At 43.9% G+C, this 9,791-nt stretch overlaps 1 protein-coding gene across 6 annotated transcripts in view; it reads right to left on the reverse strand.

Moving 5' to 3' along the window:
• Positions 1–9,473, reverse strand: part of AKAP11 (A-kinase anchoring protein 11) — a 32,100-nt gene extending 22,627 nt beyond the window's left edge. For 3 of the 6 annotated variants that reach the window (XM_044448206.1, XM_044448203.1, XM_044448200.1), the window contains exon 1: positions 273–9,473. The gene's annotated coding sequence lies outside the window, so the exon portion shown is untranslated. The remainder of the gene's footprint in view (positions 1–272) is intronic. The other 3 variants (XM_044448205.1, XM_044448204.1, XM_044448201.1) reach the window with 2 other exon arrangements.
• Between the last annotated feature and the right edge of the window lie 318 nt (positions 9,474–9,791).

Raw genomic sequence — 9,791 nt, forward strand, 5'->3', positions numbered from 1 at the left:
AGTGAAAGCAGGTGAGTTAAAGAGTTACAGAAAGTAAAATATAAATGATACCCATTACCATTAACAAATAGCCAGGCTTACTGGACCGTGAGTCTCACTATGGAGTGAGAGGTTCAATAGCTCCTCGGAAGAGTTGGCCACCCCAAGATCGCTGCTTATGCTCTAAGGGGGTGTACATGTTGTAAAAAAGGAAAAAGAGGTTGCTGTTATCAGCAACTGAGAAACGTCTCTTAGTTGTGACTGCATTTGAGACAGCCCCGAAAGGAACACACCTTCTGTTCCCTCAGAGAAGCTCTCTCTCACCATTCAAGGGGAGAGAACCCTCTTCTTCCTCTTGTGTACACAGGTCTTGGGGAAAGGGACTCTCCTCGATTCCTGCCCAGCTGGGAATGGCTCAGAAGCAAAGAGGTTCTTTCATTGGGCTCTTCTGACACCTCCAAAATGCAGCATCCTTCTCATGAGTTCCAGAGAACCAGGAGGAAGGGCTGCCTTCTCCTCTGCGTCAAGGTTTGGACAAGTTAAGGAGTCTAAAACACAAAGAAAATGGTTTCTCCCGAGTCTTCCAGAGTTCACATACTTTGCCACCTTTCTTCAAGTGAGGCAGAAAAACCAGGAAGGGTTTTTACCAAATGTCCACTGCAAAATAAAAGGCAGACCCACGGAAAAATGACAAATGCTGACTGGTCCAAATTTGCAGATCCCTACAAGCAGCTAACTTTTTGTTCATTAACAATCAAGAGAGGAACCAATGAAGCTCACAGGTATGGCTTTATTGCTTTTCTTTTTTTCATTCTGAAATGTACTAGCAGCAGCAAAATACAGCCAAACAGAATTGGTGTTAGCTAGCTCAAGGGACGGCAAATATTTCTCATCCTTGAGTAAGCAATTCTCATGCGTCTTACACTCATACACAGTGTGGATGTTCTTACGTGGGTTTGGTCACCCACGAAATGTTCCAGTGCCTTCATGGCTGCCCTTCCAAGTCTCAGTCTTCTTGGAATTTCTTGGCTGCAGTCTTGTTCTGAATGGATGACTGTGCCAAGGTACTTAAAATCTTTCACAATGTCAATAGGCTAACGATCATCCTCTTGAAAAAGAGAGGGTGTATTTTCACAAATAAAGCTTTAAAAATAAGTTGTAAATACCATGATCTTGGACTACAAGTCTGTCTACAGCTCTGTAGACTCTGACCTTCCCCTTCAACAAAATGGACGCGGGAGCTTCATCTCACTATAACTCTTTAGGACAGGCTAATGTTGATCAATATTCTTCCTCAGCTGAAGGAAGCCTGGGGCAGGGGACGCTTCAGAATATAGTAGGCCCTTTGGTTTAAGCATGTTTTCCCCGCCCCAGGCATTGCTGAATACACATTCACATCCATGTGGAATGTGGATACACATTCCAGTATCCTGCTCACGTAGTGGTGACAACCTGTAAGAAGAGAAACATGACCATCCTATGGACAAAAGTGTGAGCTGTACGTCAGAATTCTCCCAGGCTGGACAAAGGTCAACACTGAAAACAGAGCTGTGAATTACCAGCTGCCCTCTCCATTTCCACACTTCCACGCTGCAAAGGCTCCAAGCAAAACTTACAGAATGTTTCCTACAGTCAAAACACCTTAAGCATGCTTTAATCCTACACTATCAGCAGCATGCACTGTTGTGGGCTTTAAAAAATCTACTGATAAAATAAACACGGGGACTTTAAAAACAAATAGAAACGTATTGCTCAGATTAAGCAATGCTGACACTGAACACAGTAAGAAATCTAAGCAGACACATGAAAAAGATGCAAGGTTGATATGAAGGTGGACTGGAAGATCCCAGACCCCAATGGATCAAATACATGCAACTTGCACATAGTCCACATGTGTAATGCACCCACCAATGACCTATGCGTGCCTGTTAAGTTCCAAATCAGTTGAGTTAAAGAGTACAGTAAAAAAGCTATAGGAATTGTTCGCTTGTGAACAAACTGAAATATTAAATATTGGAAACTGCCTTTAGGGATGGCAAAGTAGACAATTCCCTTTGGGAAAAGTGCTTTACTTCTAGTGAAACCGATGTGAAACCGTAAGTGCAAGAACAAGGAAACAGGCTTTGAAATGCACTATCAGTGGCTCGATCAAGGCACAGAAGAGCTTCAGAGAAGTTTCAAATACACATTGGAGGGGGTGTCAAAGTTTAAACTACATAATGAAATTATTTTACACTCACTACTAGCAGCAGGAGCACAAACCGCAGCTTTTCCAGTGGAAAAATTCAAGAGGCTTTTGAAGATTCACAAACCATCTGAAGGTTTGTTTAAGGTCATGTAAAACCTAAAACATTTAGGTAACAAGGTATCCACGGTACTTATTTCTTCAAATCATTCATCCTAGACCCTTCAGATCATAAGATTTTGCTGGCCTAAGGTAACATAATTTCACCTTGAACCTCTTGCAATTCTGCCTCCTACTAAACTGGCTGCACTTGTTTTCTTTAGCCATAGAAAAGAGGTAAAAAAAAGCATAAACTTAAAAACATTATGTTTCCTCTTCAATGTTGCACGTGAGTGAGAGAGAAGCTACAAAGTTTGACGAACGCCACAAATTTTCAGCAGTTTAGCGACCCACTTATTTGACTCACAGCACCCTAATTAAAGCAAAGCATAATTAAAGCATAGTAAGCCAAAGACAGCATGTGCTGCCCAAGTTAAAGAACTTGCAGAGACCTTCTACCAGACTTGTGCAGGCCAGAGCTGGTAGAGGTTGTGATGCACATCACTACATTTTCTTTGAATGAACAGAACAAACAAGTGCAGAAGCTGATTTTTACGCGAAGATCCAGTGACACCAAGGCATAAGCAATGTCTGCAATACGCATACCGGACACTGCATAAACGGGGACGGTTTCCTTCACTTCCCTGTTACTGAATGTATCTTTATTCGGCATCTGACAATTTTCAGCCCTGCTCATCTGGATCTGAGTCCAATAGCTTGCTACATTCAAGAATTACGAATAACCCTGTGCTTTTATTTTCATACGACTCAGCAAACCTACTCCGTTCAGGCTTTAGAAATTAACTGGTCAAATACTGACAATGTAAGTTAACCATTTCTACAACAGTAACTTTTACAAATCAACAAATAGCCACTTTAATTATCAGTGGATCCAATCCTACTGCTGTTAACAAAGCAACGCTGCAATTCTACACTCACCTGGCTATATATTCATTGGAAGCAGTGTAAGAGATTGAAAAGTATCCAAATCCAAGGAAAGCAGTTCGCAAGAACTTTACAGTGGACAGATCTAATTCAAGGGCGCACAGGTTTCTGCGACTTCTTGTTTTCCCCGTGGGAAATACCCAACTGTGCAAAAAGTCCTGCTTTACCTTAAGATTTGCCCCAAAAACTGTTAGACTAGCAAGCAAGTGGACTTTCCCGCTGGTCCTGCTAACAAGTGATCCACACTGAAATTAAAAGGCACAGGCTAACTGCACAGTGGCATTCTTCGCTTCATGAACTCTTGGGCAATAACTGACTGCTGCTAAATAATAGTTAGTCGAACTGACAGCACTTGACAGGTGCGTCAGTCCTAGTCTGTCTTATTACAAACTTATGGAAGGAATATAATTTAGCTGTTTCCGTTCTCCTAATATGTTAAAAATACAAATTTGCTCCATGAAGCCCTCTTCTCACATTTCCAAGAGCGACAAAATTAGTCTAGCTATTTATGTTTACTTCCTGAATGAATATGAGCAACATGAATAGTATTACTGCATGCCAAAAAAAATCCATTCCCCTGCCAAGTCGCCGCTGCTGCTGGCAAACAAGAGGCAACTGCTCGCTCTAAGGCAACTTTTCATCTTTACCATCTGGGAACGCAGACACCTGAAAGGAACAATCAATGACAACTGGAATGGAATGATGATCACCATTTGGCGATGGAACCAAGGTAACAAGCTGTGTCTGCAGCTCAGGTGCAGCCAAAATGGTGCCTGCATCCACAGGATTTCTAAAGATCCCTCTATGCTGTATACACTACGCCTTTGCCTCTGTGGATCAGAAGAAGCTGTGGACGAAAAGGAAAAAGAACAGGAGCCAAGCAAAAGTCCCTTTATCTCCCCATCTGTCCAACCTGTAAACAGATTAGGATCAGAGGGACCAGCAGTGAAAGTTGCCGGAAGATGCTTTTAAGATAATTTAAGATATGCAGATGATACTGCATGACTGGCAGAGAGTGGCAGCAAATTGAATTAACTCCTAATAAAAAATGAAGTGCAAAAGTGGACTGCAGCTGAACATTAAGAAAACAAGAATCATGACTACAGAAGAATGACAAAACTTTACTGGTAGCAATGAAGAAATTGAAATTATGAAGTATTACGCAGACTTTGGCTCAATTACCAATTCAAAGGGAGTCTGCACTCAAGATGATGACTAAAACTTGAAAGGGCAGCAATGAAGCAACCAAAAAAAAAAAAAAAAATCATTAAGCACAAGGATGTTTCACTTGAGACCAAGGTCATCCACATGATTGTACTTCCGATCACTCTGCATGGGTGCGAAAGTGGACAGTGAACAAAGATGCACAATGGAGAAATTGTGAGTTCCAAAGATGGACTGGAGGATTGCTTTAGAATACCCTGAACTGAGAGACAAACAAGATGCGTGGGGCAGGAAGGCATGCACTGGAGTCCTTCCCCCCTGAGGTGATATTTTCTGCAGTGTTTTTTTTTAATTTGTAGGCTTTATGGCAGCTCGTTCATACATGCCAGTTGTTCACAACTTGGAAATGTGTAACTCAGGGACTGCTTGTATTTGAAAAGTGCTATTTTATCTCTCCCTATTCTTCTCTTCAGGCTAAACATGACCAGTTCTTTCCATCTCTTCTCACAGGGCTGTCTTCAGTCCCCAGATCATCCTTGCAACCCTTCTCTGAACCCTTCCCAGCTTGTCTGCATCTTTCTTAAATTGTGGTGCCCAGAACTGGACAAAAAACTCCAGGTGAGGCCTAACCAGTGCTGAGTAAAGGGGAACTAGTACTCCACATGATTTGGAAGAGACCCTTCTATTAATGCAGCCTCAAATAGTATTTCAAGAAATGGAGATTTGTTCTTCCAACGATTTCCATCCTGATTCCTCAGATCAAGCTTTCCTTTTGATATGTTCTGCATACAGATTGAACAGAAAGAGATAAGACATGCTCTTGTCTAATGCCTTTGCCTACAGGATACTGCTCTGTTTCTCCATATTTTGTCCTAACAGCAGCTTCGTATCCACAGTACAGTTCACTCATTGGTATGGACAATGCCTGTTTCTTTCAGAATCACCCACAGCTTCTTGTGATCATGGCAAAGGCTTTGCTGTAGAGTGATCAATACAGAGTGACCTTCTATATTCATGGATGCACTCCCTTAACCAAAGCGCACTTGTGATAGGATCCCAAGTGGCTCTTTCTTTTTTATGGCAGGCACTGCTTGCTCCTATAGGGTAGATCCGTTGTTGCAATAGCCTGAACATCCCTTTGCTTACATGGGATATTAGTGCAATGGTATTACAGTTGCTGCACCCCTTCACATCTCCTTTCTTGGGGACGGGAACATATACTGAACATTTCCAGTCCATGGGTCGTTTTGTTTTGTTTTTGCATTTGCTGACACATTCTTTTTAGGATTTGGGCTGATTCAGTCTCTTGGAATAGTTCTATCAATTCCTTAATAGATATAACACAAATGAAAGTGAGAAGTATCCAAGCTAAAGTTCATTATTTGCTGACTATTCCCAGGAAGAAATTTTGTATCTATTTTGTTCATACACATAGCTTTTCAGGTATCAATATTAACAGTTTTTCATGTCTTTGTTTTTCTTAAAAGGAAAGCAACATACAGGAAGTTAAGGCCATAGACTTGGCATGTCTTAAATCCTTACTAATAATGTAATAATAATATTTTCCAATAAGAATGTGAATATATTTACACTATTTGCATTTTATTGTGCAATCCTATGCTTTCTGAAAGGCTGTAGGGTCCAGACTCTGCTACTGAGGCCGAAAAGATCCATCCTTCTTCCAGCTGTTGCAGAAACTTGGCAGCTGGTACTTCTCTGGTGTAAAAAAGGGAAAGAAGGTGTTTTGGAAGGGTGCTTGGAGAGTCATTGGATCCACAGGACTGGCAGTTCCCCTGGTCCCTAGAAATATCCATAAAACACCATCCAATCTATGTCAGCCCTGGAACCCATTAAGATTAATCCCTTCCCGTTCAATGAATTGCAAAAAATGAAAGTAATTTGTTAAAGGCGGGAAAGGGGAGGAGGAAGCTAAATTGTTGCTTCTTGTCTCTTTAGATAAGGCAGTTCGCCAAGCTGTTTTTTCCACTGCTCCATTAATTGTTTTGATATTTTCTGCTTGGATAAATAGCTCAGGATTTTTTTTAATAATTGAAGGCAGAACAAAATTATATTCAATAGATGTTAACTATACCAAGTGAACTGTATTCATTTTTTCCTAATTAATGAAGATCAGCTACTTTGGGCTGTTATAAAAATGACTAAAATACAGGTTATCAAAATTCTTCCGAGAAAACTTTCTGGTTTGGTTTTGTTTCTTTTAAAGAAGAATACACATCTTTGATTATATCGAATGTGTTTATTACATTTCTATTCTGCCTTTTTTCCTTCCAAGGAACTCAGGGCGGCTTACATGGTTCTCCTCCTCTTTTCAATCTTATCCCCACAAGAATAACCCTGTGAGGCAGGCTGGGCTGAGGGTCTGTGAGTGCCCCGAAGTCACCCAGCTGGCCCCGAGGCCAAACGGGAACTACAACTCGGCTCTCCCGAGTCCCTGCCCCACACTCAGAACCACTGCCCCCACTGGCTAAGAAAAGCATTCACCATCTGGAAGCGCTATCAGCATTACACCTTTGCACTCAAGGCAATTAAAATTTATTTAGAGCATGCTCCTACAGGACTGACACTTGTTGGACAAAGGTTTTCATCTATCATTCATACCAACCCGAACCAGGCAGGGCGAGAAGCGGTGGAAGCTGTTATAGCCTCTCCATCCTACTTTGCTGTAATGAAGAGGGGGTTGTTGAGCAAGTCCAGTGCGCAATCCTGGTCAAGGGCATGGATGCAGGCCGAGCGATCCAGTCTTCCAGTCTCTGCTCTCCCCTTCCTGACCAATGGCATGTCCCTTCCATCTTCCCCATCATTATGATAGCTATTCCCTGATTTTTAATATTCAGACATCAGTTCAGGAGAAATTTAAGATGTACCATGGCAACACTATCTGAATCTATAAGAAAGAAGGTTCTATATGGGCTATTTTTCAGGACTTGCAAAGGAAAGGCACTACAATCTCTGCCAGGAAGTTATTTCTGCCTGTAAAGGCATCAGATAAGGAACTGTAAGCTGGAAAGTTACCATCACAACATTTCATTCATCAAGAAAGACAGACAGAAAGACAGATGGCAGTGACTGGTAGAGGAGAAACTGGGTGTAGGGCATTTTATTTTCACTTTCATTAGCACATCCATTTAGCAGATGAGATGTCAAACTTAAATAAATGAGCAAACAGCATGAAAAACAAACCAGAAAGGGGTAAATTCAGAGCTTACTTCCTGCCTTCTTAAAGTTCTATCAGCATAGGATGTGGATGTTATGAAGCACTTATTTTTTTATTGGTCCCTTCCCATCCACCTTGCCCAAAAACATTTACCAAGCAGCATGGCAGATATTGAAAAAGAATGCATTTATTAGAACAACAAAATAAAGAAAATAATGATAACATTCCAGAGACTTTCCCAGGAACTCTACCCAGTATAACAGCAAATTGTGTTGAAGTTCTCACGCCTGGTGGGCACTTAATTTCTAGGGACTTATTTCATAGTTCCAAGGCAGTTATACCCTATGTAGGATTGCCCATTCCCCACATTACAAAAATTCTGGCACTTAGGTCTGAATGTATCTTTGCATACTCAGAACTCCTTTCCTATGAGAAAAAGCTGGTGTGGTGGTCGGAGGGTTGGACCAGGGGCCCAGGATATCCAGGTTCTAATCTCCATTCAGTCATGAAGCTCACTGGGTAGCTTTGGGCCAGTCATTCCCTCTCAGCCCAACCTACCTCACAGGGTTGTTGTTGTGAGAATGAAAATGGAGCTATGGAAGCTGCCCAGGGTTCTTCGCAGGAAGGGAAAAAAAGCAGAATATAAATGCAATGTGGTGGTGGTGGTGGTGGATTTTTAAAAGGCTCAAAAACCAAAGTATCTTGAGCTTAACCAGAGTTCCTTTCCTATGTGAAGTGCAGCTTTCTAGGCCATTCAAAGGCTGTGGCAATTGGTGCCGTATACCTTGCCATCAACCTGCCTATCTAGAGCGACCATGATTCCATTGTCTGAGGCCAAGGCCAGAAAATAAAAACAAAGTGCAATCTCACTGAGCACAGACCTGCAGACCACTTTATGGTGACTTGATCAGGAACAGAGTTGTATAAAAAGCAGACCATGAACAGATGTATCAAAACACGCACAGGCACTCATGGGCACCACAGTACAAATGCCGTCACCATCCTTGTGAAGAATCCCAGATAGGTAGCAACTCCAGGGCTATGCCACTGCAATGAGCATTGCCTATTTAAAACTCACAGCTTTCTCCCATACACCTTCTCACTGCTGTTCACAATTAACCAAACAGGCACCGGAAGAAGCCAAACCACTCGTTCTATTGCACTCTGCTTAGGCTCTTTCACTTTGTTAATACACAACTTCCAGGACTGAGCCCTGACAGCCCTAAACAGTTTCCAAACCTGAGACCCAGGCCTTACAAGGCAATCGAGCATGATTAAAAATAAGTACATTCTTTCCCAGCAGCGACTGACACAGAAAGATGCTACCTTTCCCTTGCTTTCATTCTGTGTCTAAACTAAGATGCTGTTTATAAATGAGTAAGGAGCATCGCTGTGGATTTGCCACTTTGGGCACCACCATCTCTTAGCAAACCATGCTTGTCCTTTCCTGTTCACTTCCTGAGGATCATGCCATTTGCCATGGGCTGTCTGAAATTTTAACTTCTACGTGTCTATTAAAAACAGGGGAGCTGCATCCCTCTTTACATCTAGCCTAACCATAAAGATAAGCTAAGTTTAAAAGCATAATCCACACAAGAGACTGGAAGAGCGGGTGACCAGCATCTGCCAGTCAAGAAATCTCAGCTGAGCCGGGGAGGGGTCCCCATTTGACTGTCCCTGTCCTACTGTGACCCCCCAGAAGTTCAGACAGTGATAATCTTTGGGAAAAGGCTAAGCACAGCGCGGCTAATCAAAGCCATCCCCTCAGGCTGCCTCGGAAAAGCTGCCTTCAAGCATCCATGAATGGTGCGAAACTTCTGCCCCCCGCCCCAAACCCTCCCATTTGTGGTCCAGCACAGCGAGCCGGCCTTGCACGGCGGGGCCCGGGGGGAAGGTGCAGGAGGAGGGCTGGAGGCCGACCGGCCAAGGCACCGGCCACGCCGTTACGCCGCCCACCCAGCGGCCTGGGGACGCCCCTGCACGCCTCCCCCGCCCCCCGGCCTACCTCGCAGGGCTGCTGTCCCACCCTCCCGAAGCCACCCGCCGCGCGCACCGTCGCCATCCGCGGGGGCCTGGGCAGGCCAGGGCCGCGACGCGAGGCCAGGGAGGGGCCGGGGACCCGCAGGCGCAGGCCTGCCCCCCGGCAGCCCCCCGCGCCGCTCGTCGCCTCACCGGCGCTCCGCCCGCCCTCGCCGCTTGCCTGGCTCCGGCCCCAGCGGGCCCCGCGGGCCGGCCGCCGGCGAG

Source organism: Varanus komodoensis, unplaced genomic scaffold (assembly GCF_004798865.1).
Source record: "Varanus komodoensis strain SLA01 unplaced genomic scaffold, ASM479886v1 scaffold54, whole genome shotgun sequence".
Taxonomy (NCBI): Eukaryota; Metazoa; Chordata; class Lepidosauria; order Squamata; family Varanidae; genus Varanus; species Varanus komodoensis.